Source organism: Taudactylus pleione, unplaced genomic scaffold (genome assembly GCF_031769625.1).
Source record: "Taudactylus pleione unplaced genomic scaffold, aTauple2 ptg000095l, whole genome shotgun sequence".
Taxonomy (NCBI): Eukaryota; Metazoa; Chordata; class Amphibia; order Anura; family Myobatrachidae; genus Taudactylus; species Taudactylus pleione.
The window spans coordinates 33,101,537-33,124,248 of NW_028284497.1; positions in this window are offsets into that span (position 1 = coordinate 33,101,537).

The following is a 22,712-nucleotide window of genomic DNA, read 5'->3' on the forward strand; positions in this document are numbered from 1 at the left end:
GGGTTTAAAGTAGTGGGTCAGATATTTTTGGGGGCTTTATGGATGGGACATGTGTTTTAAACATTGCAGTTGGCTGCACCAGGTGTATTTTTAACACTTTTTAAAAGTGCACTTTTTGGACTCAAAATATACTTGCACTCCTTTAATTTCCCCCCAATTTAACTGTATTTATTTTCTAAAAAAAATAGCTTTTTATTATTTTTCCACACTTATACAAATATGCATATAACAGCTACTTGACACAATTGATGAAGCCAAATACTTTTATTACAGCCACTAATACACTTCTAAATTGATTACCTATGTCAGTTACCTATTTTAAGGAGTATAGACAGATTTCCCCAAATACACCTGTACTTTTCACAGATTACTCCACACACAGTTTTCGTGCGAATGCGTTTTTGCATCTTTTATAATTGGATAATGTGAAAAACGGGAACACGCATAGACAACAGATGCGAAAATATCGCACCACAATACGGAAATTGTGCGAAAACTTTGTCCCAAGGAAAAATATGACTTGCAAAACCTCTATGGTTAAGATTTAAATAAATAAATACAAAAATGAAAGCAGATAAGAGTGTGGGCTAAAACTCATTCTCTCACGCCCTCTCCCCCCCTCCACACACACACACACACACAATTGCAGTTCTTCTGTCACTTACTTTCCCTTCTTTTAAAGTATGTACTATACATATTTTTGCCCTATCCTCTCTGCGTGTTGCTGTGACTTCCTATTTCTGTGAACGACACCAACAATCCCTTCAGCATTTGTCTGCTAGTCCAACTCTTTAATTATTTTGGGAGATTTCAAATTCCAATTTGCAGGTATTAACCGCAATCCTCTTGTGACTTTAAACTACTTTCTGTAACCTCCTTTCTTGGCCAGTTCCACAATAAGGACTCTTTGATTCATGGGAATGGCCACTATCTTGATCAGGTATTCTGTACACTTTGCTTAGTTACTGGAACCTTTAAAACCCATTTCTCTCTCTCAGACCATGACCTTATCACCTTTTCCACCACTTAACCCTATTCTCTCAGTGCCTACCAAACTTCCTGCCTGCAGAAGTCTCTGTGTCATTCATTTTCAGAACTTTACACCTCTTTGCCACAACTTCTCTCCCGCAATCGTCCCTTCTCCTGCCACATCTGGCAGTAACACATGAAACACAGCGTAAAATGCCTCAGCACATTGCAGTGAACCAGTAAAAAATTATATAATAATAATAATTATTATTATTATTTTCATAAAATTTGGGACTCTCAGTTACACAGAATGTTTAAAAATATATCTTAAGCCACCCACCACATCAAGACCATTTCAAGACAATTCAGCTAATAAAATGGACTTAACTGTAAACACAGAGAGTCCCTTAATTGGGTCACATTTTTATGTTATAAATTGAGAGACAACTCACCTGGGGGTAACCCAGGTTCCTCCAAAATGGAAGTAGCACTACCGCTCCACTACAGGCCCCAAACATGTCTCACTAACAACTATGCAGAAATGCAAATTGATTAATCAATTCCTAAGTTAGCACCTAAATTAACACCAGGTTTTTTTAAAAAAAGGGATAATCTAAAATGAGACAGAAAATCCTTCAGCACACTGCTACGAAGCAGGAACAGAGCTGGTATTCCATTTGTACATAAAATGCATGTGTCTTAATTATACACAATTTCTAATACAAGATATGCCACCACCTTGTCAGGGTACTTCATCTTAGGGGCTCTTCTCTTATTTATATCACTTCTATTGGAAACAAATAAGCTCCTTAAGATCTCAGTATCATCTCTGTGCAGATGTTACTCTAATTTAACTACCCCAGTCTCTCCAACAACTGTTTTGGTCTATGTTACTGAATGAATTTGCACCATTTCCTCTCCCAGGGGGTGGTGGCACGTGTACCCCCTGTCATTTTGGGGACAATTTGTTACTTTCTTTACAAACTACTTGCAGATATGTACTTCCTGTATGAGCCAAGGATCAGCATGATCCTCTTCTTCCTTTATCCACTGTGTGAGTCCTGCCTCTCTATCCCCACATAACTTTTGGCTAGTGTTTCTATTGTGGTTACATTATCCCTCTAGAAATGGATGGACTGGTTAATGATTTGGCCTTGTTTGGCCGGCCAATTCCCCAAGTGATGGCTTGGGAACTGGATTGCACCATAAATGTTCTTTTGAAAAAGTAAGAACCAAAACTATGCTCCAGCATATTTTTTATGTAATACGCATTAGCTCCACATCATATTTCTGGTGCATGTTATCTGGAGGGAGGTCACGGGTCAGCTAGTTTCAGGGGCTGCTTACCCCTTAAACCATATCATCTCTTTGGTGACCAAAAGCTACCTTGCTCCTCTTCCCTTCACAAGAAACAAGAATTGTAGGCAAAAGTGTACATTTTCTATCACTTTCTCTTTTCTGTTCCTACCTAGGCCAGCCTACAGGTAAGGGCAGACTTTTGAGTTGACTGCTTACAGTAAATGGATTAACAAAGCATCCTTTATTATGGTAATGAGAGGCTCTTGCTTGCTTTGGGGGAAGGGACCTGATGCACTGTGTGTGACTACTGACCCACTGGACATGCGCATTACTACTGTATGAGCGTCCTTATGCTGCAGCTTCTGAGTGGCTCCACTGGGACAGCGCCGACGTTGATGCAAGTTAGTGCTTTAAATGCACAGTCAGTTTGTAATACAGAGACCTCTCTCTCAAACAGAGCCCACTCACTACCAGTTTCTGAAGTCATGACATCACTATTGTGTCCAAGTCTGGAACAGCGCAGAGAGTAGCGCAAGACTGCAAATTCAACCGCACAGTCAGTTTTTAATATACAGTACAGACACATTCATAGCGGCACAGTAGTTATCCTAGCAGATGGGGGATGGTGTTCTTGGCAATGGTCACTATTCATAGCCTTTTCAGGACACAAGGGCAGAGCTGACTGCTTACAGTAAATGGCTAACAGAGCATCCTTTATTATGGTAATGAGAGGCTCTTTCTTGCTTTGGGGGAAGGGACCTGATGCACTGTGTTTGACTCCCGACCCACTGGGCATGTGCCAGAAATCTCATTGTAACCGTCCCACTGGGCATGCACCAGAAATGCCATTTATAACCCCTCGGAGCTGGCTGACAGCCACCACAGCGCCAACCATGCTGACATTGATGCAAGTTTGTGCTTTAAATGCACAGTCAGTTTGTAATGCAGAGACCTCTCTCTCAAACAGAGTCCACTACCAGTTACTGAACTCATTAAATCACTATTGTGTCCAAGTTTATGACAGCATCGAAATTGACGCAAGTTTGTGCATTAAATGCACAGGAAGTTTGTGATAGAGAGACCTCTCTCTCAAACTGAGCCCACTACTGTAGCAGTTTCTGAAGTCATGAAATTACTATTGTGTACAAGCCTGGAACAACGCAGAGTGGCGCAAGCATGAAAATTCAACTGCATATTGTAGTAATACAGACAACTGGGCATGCGCAGTGACGATCTTCCATACGCCATGGCATAGCGATATATGGCTTGGCTCCACTGGGCATGAGCACAGATTCCATTGTCATTGCAACCCCTCAACTGGGCATGTGCCAGAAATCCCATTGCAACCCCTCCACTGGGCATGCGCCAGAGATGCCATTTATAACCCCTTGGAGCTGCCTTACAGCCACCACAGCACCAACCGTGCTGACATTGATGCAAGTTTGCGCTTTAAACGCACAGTCAGTTTGTAATGCAGAAACCTCTCTCAAACAGAGCCCACTACCAGTTACTGAACTCATGAAATCACTATTGTGTCCAAGTCTGGGACAGCATCGACATTGACACAATTTTGTGCTTTAAATGCACTGTCAGTTTGTAATACAGAGACCTTTCTCTCAAACTGAGCCCACTACCAGTTACTGAACTCATTAAATCACTATTGTGTACAAGTCTGGGACAGCATCGACATTGACGCAAGTTTGCGCCTTAAATGTACAGTCTATTTGTAATACAGAGACTCTCTCAAACAGAGCTCACTAGCAGTTTCTGAAGTCATGAAATGACTGTACATTAGTGTCTGAGTCTGGGACAGTGTTGAGAGTGGCGCAAGTGTGAAAACTCAACCACATACAGTATATTAGTAATACAGACAACTAGGCATGCGCAGTGCAATGATCTTCCATGTGCCATAGCATAGCGCTACATGGCATATGGCTTGGCTCCACTGGTCATGCGCCATAGATCCCATTGTAACCCCTCCACTGGGCATGCACTAGAAATCCCATTGTAACCACTCAGAGCTGACAGCCACCACAGCGCAGACATTGACGCAAGTTTGCACTTTTTAAATGCACAATCAGTTTGTAATGCCTTACTTTTAAACATCCTTTAAAACAACAACACTACTACAGTAGTTTCACTATAGTGTCCAGAGCCGACAGTGCCAAAAAAATATATATATTTTCCAGGGCTCAAACCCAGGACCAGCGTTGTTGCGAAGCGATCACCTAACCACTAGTCCACAAGCCAGCTATATTAAGAACTGCACATAGCGGGCTCATGTTTGTGCACTCCACCCACCCGCTGCTGTTTTTAATAATAAAAAAAATTGTCCTCCTTTCAAAATATTATACCGTACTGGTACATATATACACAGTACCCCACCATTAGATAATAATTCATCCCATCTCAGTGAGAGCTGTGCGTGCATCTCATTAATCTACAGTATCAATTATACCGTGATAAAAACTCGGGCAACTTCACTACTGTACAGTTATGTACAGTATGTGTACTGATTTGCGTCCCTTTCTAAGAGCTTACTGTATGTACTGTATGTGATATTAAAAATATTGGTGGTGCGAACATGCAAATACTGTACAGTACGTGAATGTGATATCCATCCAATTTAACAGTATGGTATTCAGTACAAATTACATCAGTGGAGCACTAGCCACCCAGCGGTTAAGCGCTGTATTACATGCAGTAGCGTATCCTTAGTTGAAGAATACCACGGTACGCCACAAGTCTAGCCATCACGTAACAGTATTTGCTCTTCAGCTGTCTGTGCCAGCTTATCTGTCTGTCTTTAGCCTGTGCCAAACTCTCTACCAATCCTCTGTGCCCATTCTCTGTCTGTGCCAGTCTCTCTTCCAGTCCTGTTTGTGCCATACTCTCTGCTCATCATTTATCTGCAACAACCTCACTGTCTTTCCCCCTGTCTTCACCAGTCTCTGCCCAACATTGCCTTTCTGTCTGTGCCAGCCTCTCTGAACACCCCCTTCTGCACCAGAATCTCTACCCTTCCCCTGACTATACCAGCTTATCTGTCTTCTCCAGTTTGTGATAGTCTCTCTTCCTTCCATTTTGCACCAGCCTCTCTGACCTTTCAATGTCTACACCAGCCTCTCTGCACTCCTTTGATCTATACCAGTGTCTCTCCCTTTCCTCAGTCTGTGCCAATTTCTCTCCCTCTGTCTCTCCATGTGTGCCCCGGCCAGCCCCCATTTGTGTGTGTGCATCTCTTTCTCCTCTTTGTGTGTGTTTTTTCCTTTATTTTCCTCTCTATGTGTGTCTGACTTTGATTTTTTTATGTCTACTTCTGTCATCCCATCTTTCTCTCTTTGCCTTTTTGCCATTGCTTTTGTGTATGTCTGCATTGTGTGTGTTAGCCCTACTTTCTCCTTCTGTGGTGTGTCTGTCTGTCTGTCTTCAATTACCCTTCTTATTATATCTATCCACCCCACTAACTAACCATTTTCACCCACCACCCATATTTCACCCACCTCATCATTTTGTTTTGCCCTGCCACCCCTTTTTTTCCAATTTTCCCTACTTCAACACATTACTTTCTCCATCTCTACTGCTGAAGTCAAGGGTGATGGCAAATCAGAAGAGAAGTGGATGATTGTAGGCACATTTGTGCCCAATGCCACATAACTGAACCTGAGGATGGCAGGTAAGCACAATCTTCTGATTTTAAAAGTTATTGTTGACCAGCTGAATACTAGGGCCTGATTCAGAGCTGCACACAATGCTGATGGTCACATACTGTAGTTGAGCAATGGTTTGCAATTGTGCATGCACAAAAATCCCTAAAAACACATACGGCACATGCATTACACAGAGTATATACACAAAGGCGCTGCTATGATCAAGATACACAACATTAGAAAAGCTTTGGAAAAGAGCTGAGCATTCCTGGGCAGTGACTGGGTAGTGGCTAGAAATGCAAACAAAAATGGTCCATTTAATAGGCATGTTATGAAAGTGTAACGGGCGTGTCAGTAAAAGTGGCTGTAGTCACAGACAAATAGCTGCAGACATAGGAGGCAATGGGGCTGGAGCAAGTTTCAATGGTACAACCGATAGTGTCATCTAAAGATGCACCAATCGGTGTTACTGCCTCTCCAGATGGATCCTATTCATCAAGATTGAAGCCTCATTAGTGCATACGGTAATTGAGTTTTCAGAAGCTAGATCCAGGGGCAGATTGGGAACTTAAAGAGGCCCTGGCAATAAAGTAAAAAAATATTACCTCATGTGGGTTGTGCAAACTCAACTGGAAGTGGATTGCCTAGCATTGTTAAAGCAATATGATAAATCACGTTGCCTCTGCCTAAATGTATCTAATGCTTGGAGCATCTTAGTGATCATATAGTATAGAGACCACAATACAGTACAGAAAGCTTTCCAGTGAACAACATACAATACAAAGAGCACCCTAGTGACTGCCATACTAAACAGAGAGCATCCTAGTGACCTCCATACAATATAGAAATCATCCTAGTGACTGCCATAGAATACAAAGAGCATTTAAATGCCCTTCATACAATAGAGAGAGCATCTTAGAGACTGATATACAATACAGATAGGATCATAGTGACCAATATGCAATACAAAGAGCATCTTAGTGACAATATATTGAAAAAAAAATCGCAAGAGTCACATCATTTTACTGTTAATTAACAGCAAAGTAAATGCCTCTTGCCACTGCCAGATTATGTCCCAATCATATTAATTAATCTTGAGGTTATGGTTGACCCCCATACTTGAATCTTACTTCAAACACAGCCTGTCAAATAGCAGTTAACTGCTGATTGGTTGGTACTTTATCTCCATTGTATCTTTCTCCAAGGCTAAGAAGATCTCCTCCCAAATTTTGGTGATACATCTAAGAAATTTTTAGGAATTCTGGAAAGATATTTCCAGAATTCACACATATCTCACGCATTACACTACATAAACAACTATTGCACTCATTATCCACCGCATTTACTAAAGCAATTCACTATATACAGTACTTACTGGTCTTCCAATGTATTTTCAAAGCAGTGGTTTGACTGATTTTTCTTAGTAAAAGATTCCTCTACTTCTACACGCTTCACACCCTGTTGTATTACCTGTTCTCATTTCTGGTTACAGAACCTTATTCAGGCTCCATCCACTGGTGAAATGGTATCTCTTGCACATCAAGACTTTCCTCTAGCCTCAAAATCTTCAGCACCTAAACACACTGGCTAGGTGATACATGTGCCCATTCTTGAAACTGGCCTTACTGCTACATGCCAGTATTGCCCCTCTGCTCCATGGGAGGTTTCTGTCCTCTCCGAGCTTGCCTTAGGACACCTGTGCCCCAGTTATACTCCCCGTCTGGCAATATTTTATTTATAAATGGCAGCAATAACAGATTTTATCACTGCTTTTTAATAAATAGATCCAGAAGTTTTTAAGTCTTCCCTTAAAATATAAGACATATTTACAGTGCTTCTTTTTATAGAAAAAAGGTGCAAGTTGATAGAAGATTTATAGTAGCTTCCTTACTCTAGATAAGGGTTTAGATTCTTATTGTATTCATTTCTTCCCATTTCTGTAACTGGTTATAAGAAGTAAAGATTAGACAAAATAAAGCTGCCTGTACTACTTACCCCTACAAGATAAAACACTGCATATTTATCAATCTCAGTAGTGGAATTTACACTGCATGCTCCTCTGTGTCCAGGCCAGAGATAATAAAATGGGTTTCATGAGGACACTGCTTTTGACACAAATCCTTGTATGCCCCTCTTAATGCAGTCTTCATGCATCGAACCTTACATCACTTTATTACATTTACGTCTAAGTCTCAGCTTACCAGTATGCTAATAACAAGGGGTCTACTTAAACCTTCCAGCACATTTTGGTTTCCTCATATAGATAATGTATCTTCTTATTTCAGTACTTAGACAGAATTAAGACATGGAGGAAATAGCATATTGATTTAATATGTGCTAAGGCAGAAATATCAGTTGTCAGATGCAAATATACAATTAGTTTAAGCAAAAACAAATATGCCACATTAAAGAAATTGTATTGCAAAGAGTTAGGAAACTGTTAAGTCATGTATTTAGATAAGCTCCATAAATGTGAAATATGTGGCTATTTGCATGCACAGTCCAATGAAAAATGTCTTACTTGCAGCAGCTGCTCAGTACTTTAATTTCACTAGATCTTGATCGGGCTTTAAAAATGGCAATGTGCTGGCAGGGTCTCAGGCACACACAGGGTTAATTAATGTGATAGAGAACGGAAATGCAGACTACTTTTTAAACCTGGCCAACAAAAGATTGTTATCTCATTTACTAGGCCCATGAAATCATTTGGCAACAAAGATGACCCATCAGCTAAATTTTTAATAAACAATATATGGATGTTGCTCTAATTCAGACGGACTTAGTATAACACATTAACCATCCCTTTAGTGAAAACATACAGAATGCTATTATGCTATTCTAGGAGCTTGCACTTCTGCATAAACCATTAAAAATAGGCATAATTGAAAGACTCACTATTTGTTTTGCAAGATTTCTTTCTCAGTGAAACATTACTCAATAAACTTTCTCCGAAACCGTTACAGATTGTTTCCTAATTTGAAAAGAATGTGAAATAAAGTAATACACGTTGTTTTGCAACATGGTATTAGAATATCCATTTTTTTTAAATAGGTTTACAGATATTTCTTATATTGCAAATGGATTTATGATAATGGGCAGCAAAATGCAGAATAAGACGCCATCTACTTATATTTACTTGATAGACATGGATACAGAGTTTGAATCATTTTGTCTAACACAGATATTTAGAATATCTGTATAGCCAAGCTTTGATCCTGAGTGAAAATCCTTATGGCTAGGAAATAATCCTTATGGCTAGGATTAAATCTATTGTATTATTATTATTCTTAAATTATTTTTGTGCCATAAGGGGTCTGCAGTGCCTTACAAAATACATAAGCAGAAGTAGTACAAACAAATCAAAAGAAGAAAAAAAATGCAAAAGTTTTACATGACAAAACATTGCATACTGTAACATGGTACAACACGGGAAACAGCTGCACCAGTTGCAGATCATGCCTCTCTTAAATATACCAAAATTAATTTATCATCAAATTCAGTATGTTATAGAGGGGTGCAGCTCACTGTAGTCGAACAGCAATATTAACAAAAAGATAACAGTGTTTTGAGCGCACTGGTCTGAGATATAATTAAAATATAACTTTTAATTAATTAAAATATTCTGTGTATAAACAGTGAAATATTTAAAATCAACTACTTTAGTAAGTAGAAGGGATCTTTATTTTGTCCTCTACTGTTTCAATTAATTTAAGCACTTTATTCCCTATACAGGTCTATAATATTGTGGTCAAAACATTCCACTATGTCTTCTGTGTGTGTTATTCAGATTGAAGCATTGGATTAGATCCCTTGTAAGTATAGGTTTTGATAGTCAGCTAGACACCCTTTACTTGCAAGAGCACTAGCAGTTCAGTTCACGAGGGTTAGTTCTAATTAATATCAGTTTCAGGTGTCGGCCATTTAATTGGCAACAAATACTTTTTCAGAGACAGGTAAACCTATCTGTTCATTATTAAATTCCCCTTGCATTTTGGGCATATATTAAGACCTCAAATTATACAGCAGACGGGGGTAACACACACATGGTTTATTAGTATAGGAGCATAGAAGAAATGCTATAAGTGAGGGATGTCTCACTATGAGCATTTCTTCTATGCTCCCATACTAATACACCACGTGTGTGTTACCCCGTCTGCTGTATAATGTGAGGGCTTAATGTACAGTATGCCCAAAATGCACTGGCAGTGCTAACATTGAAAAGGAACTGTCTGACCTGCAGCTGAATAGCACTAAAACAAAAGATGGGCAAATTTATTTGTGTTTCTGCTGTGGTGAAGGGAATTCAACTAAAAATGGAGTTAGATACCAGTACAGAATTGTTCGTAATTAATACAACTGGTTGTTCTTGTAATCCTATTCAGGAAGACATTGGGCACCACATCTGCCAGTGGGGAAGATAAAGGTGAACATTAAATACAAAGACCTACTGCACAGACTTCATTTATATGTGCTGCATAATGGTGACCAAGTTTTATTGGGTTGGCAATTCAATTTAAAATCCATCCATAAGCTACAGTCTTTCCAGCTCCCAATGGATACAGTAACGGTCTGTCTTTGATAAGAGCCACATTGAACTTGAAGCTATTGACACCCTGAAATATTGGAAGTACACTTAGTCCTGTATGCAATCTGGCCAGTGGTGGAGGAAGAATTATATAAATTAGTAGACTCTGAGGTGCTTAGGGGGTGGTTAGGTGTAGGCACTAGGGAGGAGGTTAGGGTCAGGCACTGGGGAGAGAGGCTTATGATATGGAAAGGGGGAGGGTTGGAATACTGACCGACAAGTGGCGGTATTCTAACCCTGTCAGGATGCCAGCATCGGTATTCTGACCACCGGGATTCTGAGAACCGGCATCCCGTACCCATCCCGATCATATACAGACTTAGTCAATTAGTCAATGAATTCTTGCCAAACATCTCCACAGTCTTGCACCTACTAAATAAAAAGATTGTGTACAAGCATTCTTATTCACGATACAACCTCCAAAAGCCTGGCCAAGAGATTCGTACAGACATTTCCAAGCCTATCAAGGCCATGAGTAAACAAGCGTCAGCAAATAATGACACATTTCTGTTTATCTATTACAACACAGTATATTGAAGTAATTGGGAAACCTTATTTTTCACAGTTACAGTCAAAGAGGTGCTGCAGCAGTTAGTATAAAGAAGCCTGTTTAACTATCAGAGATAATTATTGCCTATTTACTACCATATTGCTAACTACTGCCTTGTCGCTGTCATATATCATGTGTGTTGAATTGACTGTCATTTGCATGGTGAGTATTATTTTTTCCATATTGACCTTCCTGGACACGTCATCTTACAAATCTACTAGATTATTCTATTGACTAAGGCTGTCACTTTATGTTCTTTTACTGTGTGTATGAGACCAGCCTAATTGTCAGAGAATAGGAAGATCCACTAGCTGTCATCTCAACTGTAAGGTACCATCTACCAGGGCCGTAACTAGGGTGGTGCTGCTGGTGTACCTGCACAAAGTGCACATGCTCTGTGGGCGGAACCGGCCGCCTCCACCCATGACCACCCCCTCTGATCTGCCATGGCCGCCTGCTGCAATGTACAATAGTAACGGTGTGCTCGGCTCCTTTTGTGCCAGGTGCACCGCTACTATTACACATGACAGCGGGCAGAGCTGCAGTTGCCTGCCCCATGTGGTCCGCCCCCTCCCCGTCTGTTGTGTGTCCAAAAATGTATCTGCAACACCACACAGGAAGGAAGCAGGGAGCCGGCAGTGACACACGCCGCAGCACACCGTGCACACCCACCGCCAGCAGCTCCTCCTGACAGTACTGGTAGCTGCCGATGCATATTTGCTGGAGTATAATGTGGCTATATCAGGCCCATAATCCCCCTGGCTCCCTATACATTACCAGGGCTACCCATCATGTGTATGTACTGAGGCATGTAACGTACAGAGAGAGCACATAGCTGAGCTCAGCCTGAGAGTGGCACATGACCTGGTATAGATGGCATTGTGCTGAGTTATCTGGTGTACTCTCTGTAATCCGTGCTGGCTGTCCTCACCCTGCTCATATAACACTGTGTAAGAGATGCGGCAGCTCGGTCTCCCAGACTTGTGACTCTCTCTGACTATGGGGCCAGGTCAGGAGGTGTGTAGATGCAGCCAAAGTAGAGTAATGGAGTGTTATGTTTGTGTTCATGTAAATTGTGGCCTAAATGGCACCTGAAAATACACAGTTGTGTCTGGCAGCGGACTGGGAGAGACGTCATGACATGGCATAATGTGTAGCGGGGGCATTGTACTGTGCGGCATAATGTGTAAGGGGGGCTGTGTACTGTATAACATAAAGGGCAAGGGGGGGTTTGTACTGTGTGGCATAATGTGCAAGGGGTATTACTACTAATAGTAGCTTTTAAAATAACAATTTCCTTTATATATATATATATATATATCACTGACAGTATAAAAACTCACTCCATTGTTGAGTCACATGGCTTCAGCACAATGAGGTTGAATCAGTCACAGATACACCTATCAGTAGGAGGTGCTTAACTCCTGTGCAAGATCTAATCTGATAATGATAGAACATAGACCTCTGCATTGTAAAACAAACGTATAAATAAATAAACAAATCAGTAAAGTCAAACCATAAAGTGATCCATTGCAGTGGGACAAACAGCTTAAGATCACCTCATAAAAGCTGCAACCAGTGCTAGGTTATGACAGGCTGGGATGGTCACACTATTACAGGGAATCCTGCCGCATGGGATATACCCTGTGATAATGTCACACAGCTCCTATTTATCCACCAGTACTGAGCTCTGGGCCTGATTCATTCAGAGGTGGAGGCAAATGTTGCCTCCGCTGCAGCTGTGTGAAAATATGCTAATGTCGCTGGAGGCGTCTTGTGTAAAAAGATGCCCACTGCCAGCTTCTCTGATCCGCTGCTTGTTTCCAAAGATGCAGCATCAGATCAACTATGTGATCATCGGCCGTAGCATTGGACCTCTGAGTAACCCACAGATTACTCAGATTAGCAAACACAACTTCGCCTCTGGAGACAGTGAAACTGCGTCTGAGTACGCAGTCACTGGCTTTGGCATGCTCCTAAAACGGGCATGCGCAGTCCCGAAAAAAATCAGTCGATAGCAACCAAATCATGCCTGTGTCTCTATGAAAATATTTACCCCATCCACCTCTAGGAAAAAACAGCCCCACTCTAAAAGCACTGGAGCCCTGTGTGCTGTGGGTGCTGGGGTAATAAAGGGTTACATGTATAAATGTATATAGCACTACTGATCCCAACAAGCACTGGCAGCCATGAAATGCTTGGGCATGTTAGAGCTTATAAAACTAAAAGTACATGCATAGATATGGCTGCCAGGGCATGCTGGCACTGTAGAACTCTAACCACCAGTGTCCACTTGGACCTATACTTTCACATAAAAATTAATGATAAAAAACATACACTATGAAAAAAATCTTTTATTTAAATAAAGATTCCCCAATTCCCTTGTTCACCGTTTTCTTATTCATCCAAATTTACAGGGATCCTCTATTTTCTTCAGGCTTTTAACCCACAGGAAGAAAAAAAAAAAAAAACGGATGATGCAAACTTGCTCCCAAAAGCTATGTAACAATAAAAATTATTTAAAAAACCTGTACAGTTTAGAAAAAAGTTTTATCAAAAGCATAAAGCATTTATTTAAATGATCTTCATGCATAGTGGCGGAGAAAGTACTACCGTAATACTAACCACTTCCATCGGTTACCACTGGGTATAGCGCTGTTATCGCCAGCATGGACCCTATGAAGTGAGAAAAAGCTTTGATGATTTAATCAAGGAAATTAGTGCTTACCTGGCATTCTTAGGTTCAAATATGTGGTGTTGAACAGCGACAGTCACATGAACGCCGGGACCCAGAAGCTGCGCTGGAGCCGCTGCAGCCACTAGGAGCAGGTAAGTCACCGCTGGGCTACCAGGGACAATGGGCCTGATTCAGACCGGTCGCAAGGCTGCGTTTGCATGCAGCCGTCCGCTTCCAAAGTATCCAAATCCTGTGTTTGCTAGCAAGACATTAGCACGCCCACTATGTTCTGCAGTGCGATCGCGGTATAAAATTGGACACCCACCAGCCTGACACAAGATGCCCACTTTCCCTTAGTACATATGACATCTCCAGGAAGTGTATTAAACAATCGGTAACATCGGGTGACATCGAACCCATACACAGCGCTCATGGCTGACCATACCCTACCGCAAGCACTGCGAATGCAGCAGTGTGTAATTCAGCCATGTGACGTATATGCTGACGATGCCTCTTAATTATGCACGCCCCTGAAATGCGTTCCAACACAAAGACGCCTGCGTTCGCACCACCACACCCCCGTTACTATCGACCACTCCCTGTCACCACCCACAAACGGCACATCCTGTCACTGATGCTTGCGGAGCGTTTTTGTACTGGGTGCGATCGCTTCCCGGTCGCATTGACTGGTTCGCGCACTCACACTGCACCTTGTACGCATGCGCAGATTGCAAACATCGGCAAACTGCGTGCGAACGCAGCCTTGCGACCGGGTCTGAATAAGGACCTACTGTATATGTTGAACATTTCATCACTGTTTACATCATAAATGTCGACATCATACCAAACCAGGGACACATTGTTCATGTTGCAATGCCTCATTTATGGAAATAGAAATATTTTGCGGCCCTCCTGTTTTACCGTTCTGTAGGTGACCTTTACTGAGATGTTTTATACTAAATAGGGACACATGGAAGCTAAATGAAATCTGGAAGCATGAGTGAAATTTCAGAAGATGATTAGAAATGCACATTGAAAATACAATGTTTGGAATCAGGATGCTGAATATCATGTTAAAAGCAATATGGAATTTGGAAGACTAGTCTGGCTTGGAAACCACAGTGGAATTTCAACACAATAGGTTCTGAGCTCAAAGGCATTTCTAGTGTAAAAACTGCTTTACCAATTACTATGTTACATTACTGCAACATTTTATCCATATTGTATATTGTTTTTATTTCACCTTTATTTAAATCAATTGTAACATTATACACTGGTAAACATCAGTTTCAGCCTTGTGATCCATATGATATAAATAAAGTTCATAGCTGCAGTTAATTTCAAAATGGCGGATAGATGTTTGGGAAAAGTACAGTAGTAACCTATTGATTTGTTTTTTTGTCTGTGTGCACCTTTCATTCAATGCAGCACAGAGCTATTTAGTACGGGTAGATGTAACACTCCACAGGAGTATGTACTACACTGGAAAATAGTAGATGACTTCTCAAACCAGTCACATTACTCTCAGTGAGGTTTCCAATAAAAGTGTATTTTAATATTGCATGCTCCTGCCAGGGCGGGCAACATAAATCTTGTTTTTGAGCCCCCCATCCATCCCCAGAAGGTACAGACCTGTAACCAGGGACGTATTAAGAGAGGAGGGGGCCCCGGAAGGAGACTGCACATGGACACCCTCCTCTCTTAATACGCCCTCTCTCTGGCAGTACACTGAGCACAGAGCCGCAGAGGTAGACTCTGGGCACTAGTCTGTGCCCAGAATCTACTGCGCATGCGCAGGTCACCGGGAAAATGGTGCAGCAGCCATTTTCCCAGCAATTTCCCTGCTGCACATGCAATTTTTACAGCGCTGATAGCGTTGATGTGGGACTCCGGAGAGGTAAGTATTAAAAATATGGGTGCAGGGTGTGCAGTATGGGCACCTCTGGTCCCAGGGGCTCGTGTGCACTGCACACCCTGCACCCATTATAGATACGACCCTGCTTATAACCCAATGGCTGATCCCCCCTGTGTCTCTCCAGACCCAGTGTCTTCAGCACCAACACTATGTGTTAGTCTGCCTCATCCTCCCTCTGTCTCTCTAGCATCATTCCCCTGTCTTCTCTCCATTACCAGCCTCACTCCCCTCTCTGTGCAGCAGTGCACAAGCGTCGCACCACCACTGTATCTCTATGGCATCAGCAAACACCCCGCCCCCACCCTCTCACTGTGGCTCCTCCCTGTAACTGTGATGCTCTAGGATCAGCACCCGCCCTTCATCGCTTTGTCTCTCTTGCACACACACACATTTCTCTCAGGCACATTAGAGTTCTTGCTCCAGTGGTTCCGTATTGTAAAAAAATATATAGTTCAGTGCATTCATGATGTGCTTACTATGTTTCTCTGGCTCTGTAGAGGCAATTAAATACACAGCATATTTTTTTCCATATTATTTTGTATGGGGTATGGCTACACCTCCACGATTAAGTCAACCACTATATTCTAATTCAGAGAGGCTATAAAATACAGAGAAAATTCTGATAAGTACTGTACCATACAATACAGAGAGCATATTAGTGACCTCCGTACAATACAAAGAGCATTTTGTTATTAATTAACCCTTTCTCAAAAATAATTTATCCCTTCAGCATCATTTTAACAATCCCAATCAATATAATTAACACCTTTATCCCCATAATGATTTAAACCCCACAGAAATTAATTACATTAATATTCATTAACCACCTCATTACCTCCCTCATTCTAATCAAAATAACTCCTGCATCTTAATTAATGCCATTGAAGCATTAACTATTTCACCCTCATAATAAATCCCAAGCGTAATAACCAACCCCCTTATATTTATTAACTTCCCTCAACTAGTCACTACGCCCTCCCCCCCATCCCTAATTACCTGTGCTGTTGCCACTACCCCCCTATCCCTAATTACCTGTGCTGTTGCCACTGTACTGCCATTGCTTGTGAGGAGGAGAGACCACCTGAAGGAGGTGTACTATAACAATAGGCAAGTAGCAATATATTCATCTTTGTCCCCATGACCAAGCTGGCCACCTGCCTATATGCCTGCCCTTCTCTCACTATTTTGTTTCCCTATGAACTGACTGGCATCCCTCTGAAGTTTTTTAGGAGCTTGTCACCCTCTTGTTGGAATGATGTGTGTGCAGGTGTTGACATTGCAGAGTTTTATAGACACACACCAGTGGATGACACAAACTAAGAACAGCCCAGTTACTTACCCAGTGTTGTTGGTTTTTTGAAGTACATAGCAGGTACAGCCGTACTCACTGTTACATGCACACTGGTAATGGAGCAGAGCAGGGTTGTATACCACTCACCAGACGGTGAGTGTGTGCTGCAAAAGGTTAGTGGTGCAGGGATGCTGGAACAGCTTTTAACCAAGTTCTCTTTCAGAGCTACTGTAAGTAGTAGACTTCTGTCTTCCAAGATTACATTCTCACAATAAAGACAAGATGGCCCCTGCACATGCTCAGTAGTGACCTTGGTGGCCATCTTAGAAGGGCATTAAGCCTAGTAATTTCAGCTTTTCTGTAGCAACCTGTAAAATAAATTGGGTTAAACACATAAAAAAGCATCAACATACAGTATCACGTGACTATAACTTGGCCTTCTTGGGAGATACATTAGTAAAATTACACTGACGGCATGGCCTCTAACACAAGTCTCTCAACTCCCGAACTTTGGACTGCTGTCACTATCACAATTCTTGATGCTTTTCACATTTGTGGTTTTTAAAGTTTCTTTATAGATATTGGATTTCCATTTACACCAATTAAACTTTGATTTTGGCTTCTGGCTATCTTGAGACTCACTGAATTGCAAATTCTTTATCATACATCCTAGGAGGTTTATACAAAAACAGGGAAGGGGGGAATGGGGGTTACAACGCACTGGCAAATTTTTTTTTTATGTTTGGTAAGATATAATGTAGGACATTAACAACCACTATTCCCCAATAGGTCAACATATAATGGGAAAAATAACCTGAATAATGCGGTAGTGGCGGTGCTCACTAGAGTTGAAATGGAACATGTAGAAAGAACAAGCAAAAGAAACTCTATTTGGCGAGCACTCCTTAAACAGAAAATTGTTCTAAAACATAGCTTTTAATTAAATAAGTCTAAAAATAATCGGATGTCATAAATCATCCAACTGACACCTACATACGTGAAACACATAAAGTGAATTAACAAATGTCGCAAAAACTACAATAATTGAATTAGGACATATAAAATAAAATAAAAAAAAAAAAAGTATATACAGTATGTAAGCACAAAACTAACACACTGTATTCCTAAATCATCAGATATTGATGCTATATTAGCCAAAAGGAAATAAGGGTATACACATCAAATAAACTAGATCATCTCTTATTAGGCGAATATATTAGACAGTATATAGATAAATGTAGATACACATATATAGATCAAATCTTCAGATAACAATATCCTGAAGTAAAGGCTCATGGAATCTATGAACGGCAATAATCATGAATACCTTCATAATATCTTATTTTTAAATCCCACAAGTGGGGAAATACTGAAGTCACAAGGATGGTCGGGGTATAGATCTACCACTCCTCATTCTACTGCTCCTCACCAATGTGAATTGCTATCTGTGAGGAGTGAGAGTTTACCGGAGAGTAGTTTACCCTTAGAAACAACAGTGTAACAGGGTCTTTACTCAAATTTCGTTTCTACTGTTGAGTGTCATACTAAAAGCATAGGACACCCAATGAGAGAACTACTCAAATGAGATCGACCGCAGTTAATAGAGGTACAGAAAAGCAAAAGATGTAAAATCATAATTTTCAATCATATATCCATATAAGATATCTATAGTAATACTTAACACAATGATCTATCAAGGGTTACCTGCATGTCAAGCCATAATAATAGGAAAAACTTCTTGTGACACACTGCATGCAATGTTTGCAAATTCTTTATCGTACATCCTAGGAGGTTTGTCAATATTTGAACTTGTTGAAAACATACTCTGTGGTTGACCTTTCACGCTGATAGTCTCTCACCCAGATACATCTTTAGTTGCATGTCCAGTAATACATTCCTGGGACCAAATGTAATAGAGTGAGAGCTTAGAAAATGTGAGAGTTACTGCTAAATTCTCTCATTTTCTAAACTTTGTCCCGATTACATTTGGCCCCTGCTCTGCATATCAGCTTCCAAATTTTCTTAAATTTGTTTTATTTCTTTAAAGATCTCTGCAGGGGTGTATTTTTAAAGGGTGCACATGGGCCCCTGGATCCAGGGGAGGCGCACACCGCACACCCTGCACCCTTATTATACTTACCAGTCCTGAGTCCCACGTTGGTGCCAGTGTCAGCGCTGTAAAAACGCCTGGAAAATGGCTGCAGCAGCCATTTTCCCGGTGACCTGCGCATTCGCTCTGGACTTTGGGCACACTCTAGTGGCCAGAGTCTATCGGTGCAGCGCTGCGCTTAGTGCTGAGAGGAGGGGGCCCGGAATGGAGACTTCACATGGGCCCCCTCCTCTCTTGAAACGCCCCTGCATCTCTGGCATCTTGCACCCAAATTCTTGAGATATATCCTTGTAAGTACACAAACAATATAATTTCTCCCTTTTCACAAGCCTATTGTTTTAGGATTATGTTTATTTCAAACGTGTCCTTCTCTCCACATCCACAACAAATCATATTGCTCCACCTAAAAAGTATCTCCTGAATCTGCCTTTAACTCACTAAAGAAGCTAACACATGTGCTTACATACAATCTTCATTATTATAACTTAACACTCTGCTTAGTAATAAACTGTCAATCCTTCAATCTAGAAAGTTATTGCCATGCTGTTTTTTTCTCCCTAACCATTTAAGTAACACTGTGACTCTTTGTACTGGTATTACAGTTTAATATACTATACCATGTGCTAACTGACAAGAGGGAGATGTATCAAGCAGTGTAAAGAATGGAGAAATGGACAAGTGGAGAAATCACCCATGGCAACCAATCATCTTTTCTCTAGCATTTATCATGTACATTCTATAAAATGATAGGTGATTGGTTGGGGTTGGGTATGGGATCCCGACAGTCCATATGCTGGCAGTCACAATATCGACAGCGGCATCCCAACAGTCAGAATCCAGATCCAACTAGTAAGTACCCTAACCCTCCTCCTAACCATAACCATCTCCCCTGCAGCCTAACCTCAACCCTCCCCCCACAGCCTAACCCTCCCCCCCCCGCAGCCTAACCCCTAACACTAAACCTAATCCTTCCCCTAACCCTAATACTTACCATTGGGATGCTGGTGGACAGGATTCTGGAGCTGGGATTCCAACTGCTGTCAGCATTCTGGCGCCGGTATTCTGAGCACCGGCATCCTGAGTGCCCTGATACTAACTACTTCGTATTGGTTGCTACGGGTAACCTCCACTTGTCCATTTCTCCACTCTTTACAGTGCTTTATACAGTACATCCCCTGATGTATCAAACCTTAGAGAGCAGTAGGGGGAGATTTATGAAACCTTGGAGTGAGATAAAGTACTAACCAATCAGCTTCTATCTATCATAAAGTTGTGCCTAGGGACAGCCTTACCCTTAAATCCCCCACTGGTTATACACTTATTTCAAGAATACAGTATGGTTTAAGGACCACAGATTCAATAAAGTATGTCATTGATATGACAGCTATTGAAGTATTAATATTGTAACACTCAGTTCATTGGAACATTCCCAGCTACAGTATGGAACGTAACTGTAAAGTTTGTATTGTGTTCATTTTCTCAACAGTACAAAAGTCAGATAACAAACAACATTATCACTTGTTTGTTATATTGATGGAGTGGATCAGGTAAATTCAGCAAGCACAGCAGTCTGCATTGGATCCCCACTCCCCTGGTCCTAAGAGAATTACTTTGTTCAGCATAAATATTTAATTTATTAGTGTTTTAAGGAGACGTACAGTAGAAATAACTCCGATAGATAAAAGATGCAAACCATTTGGAAATGAGTCTAAAAGAATCCTAAAAGCATATCTAAGTAAGTGACCTTGGGATACAGGAAACATGCCTTAAATGCAAGTCATTTGGGGTGCAGCTGACTTTGCACTTAGACTATTTTAAGTTTTGTTAATAGTTAGAACGTGAACATTACTTTTGTATGTGGTCTTCAATGTAGGAAGACACTTATATTTCCAGTATACTGTATATCTACTATATGCTCATATGCCATTGTAATGTTCTGTTCTTTTAGGCATGTGTCTGAATATCCAGCTATTAATATGATGCATGGCTGTGACTAATATACATGCTAAAAGTTTCCTGGACAAAAACGTATTTTATTTATTGTGATTTCAAGAAAGCGAACTGAGGGTGATTCAGTTTCGAACGGAATTGCAAAGCTGCAAGCAGGCAACTTTGGAATTCCATCCTTGCTAATATGCAAATGCAGCAGGAGGTATATGACATCCCCTGCTGCATTTGCAATCCCAGCACTACAACCGAGGTCGCAGGCTGGGATAACCATTGTGACCATCAGACGCAATGGTGGGCGGCACCGGGCCGCTGGCGCTCAGGCTGGCTGAGTTGTGAGGCCAGGAAACTGCATCCGTAGATGCAGTCCCTGGCCTTGCCACTCCCGGAAAACGGGGCCGACACTCTCCCGTTTCCAGGAACAACAGCCGGACCCGCCACTGCACCGCCCCTTATTTGCATCTGCCTGTCAATCGGGTAGAGGCATAGAAGGGTCTGCGTGCAATCACGCAGGACCTGTTCTGCACATTCGCAGAACAGGTCCTGCGCACTCGCAGATTCCCGATAATCGGCAATCTGTATTCTGCATTGCACATACGTGCAATGCTGAATCAGGCACCAAGAGCAAATGTGATTTTTTTAAAATAAAATTCACAATAAATATTTTGCGATTCGTGCTTCAGCACTAATCCACCTTTCCAAAACAGAAAACAGCAGGAGTCTATGTGTACTGTAGGATTTACAAAGGGCCTGAGTTACACGCACCCCTTGTGCAATTCCGATGTTCACGTTAGCAACTGTGCATGTGCAAAAATTTCTAAAAACGCCTACGGCACATGCGTGGTACAGACTGTGCGCACTAAGATGCAGTTGCGATCGAGACAGACGGTATCAGAAATTGGGTGGAAAAATGATGCGTGTTAATGGGCGGTAACTGGGAGGTGACTAGAAGCGAGCACAAATACATCTGTCTCATGGGCGTGTTATGGAATTGTCGTGGACATGTCGGTGAAAGCTGCTGCATTCTCAGACGCACAGCTGCAGCAATAGGAGGCCAAAATCAGAAGGCGAAACTAGACCTATCATAGGGCTGGTGCAAGTGTGGATGGGGCACTGATGTTGGAGTCTAAAGAAACACCAGCAGTATTACAGTGTACAGAGGCTAACAACGGACGTCTCAGTCCTATTTGAAAATTCAAAAGCATATTTTATTTTGCTAAGTTTTGACATCTCAATTGAAAAGCTTGCAATGTGTAGGAATAATATGGTAGCCCAAAAAGGCCTTTTTTAAATTAGAAAACCTACCACATAGGGTTTGCACATGTGTGTTTGAGCCATTATGGATATAATGTGCCCAAAAATTAATTTTTCCATAGCAGGTTGATATTGTCACGTGATCACATGTTATCAGCAGATAATGGGTGCTAAGAGGCAGCATCATTTCAAATAGGGGACTTACTGTAAGCACTTTCTTTCAAAATCCTTTAATTGTTATGTGATCACACATGGCTAATGTAGTGAACCACTCTTTATTGCAACAGAAATGCCTGGTAGCACCTGAGTCAATATACTGGCAATCTTTTCTGTGGCTGTCTGTGACACTCAAAGCTGACTCATCTCTGCCACTGCACTTCTTATTTTGCTTAGCATTTACATTCTGCAATTTACATTCAGATGCTTTGTGACATATTTTGCAGGGAAGTGCAGTCAAGGTAGACA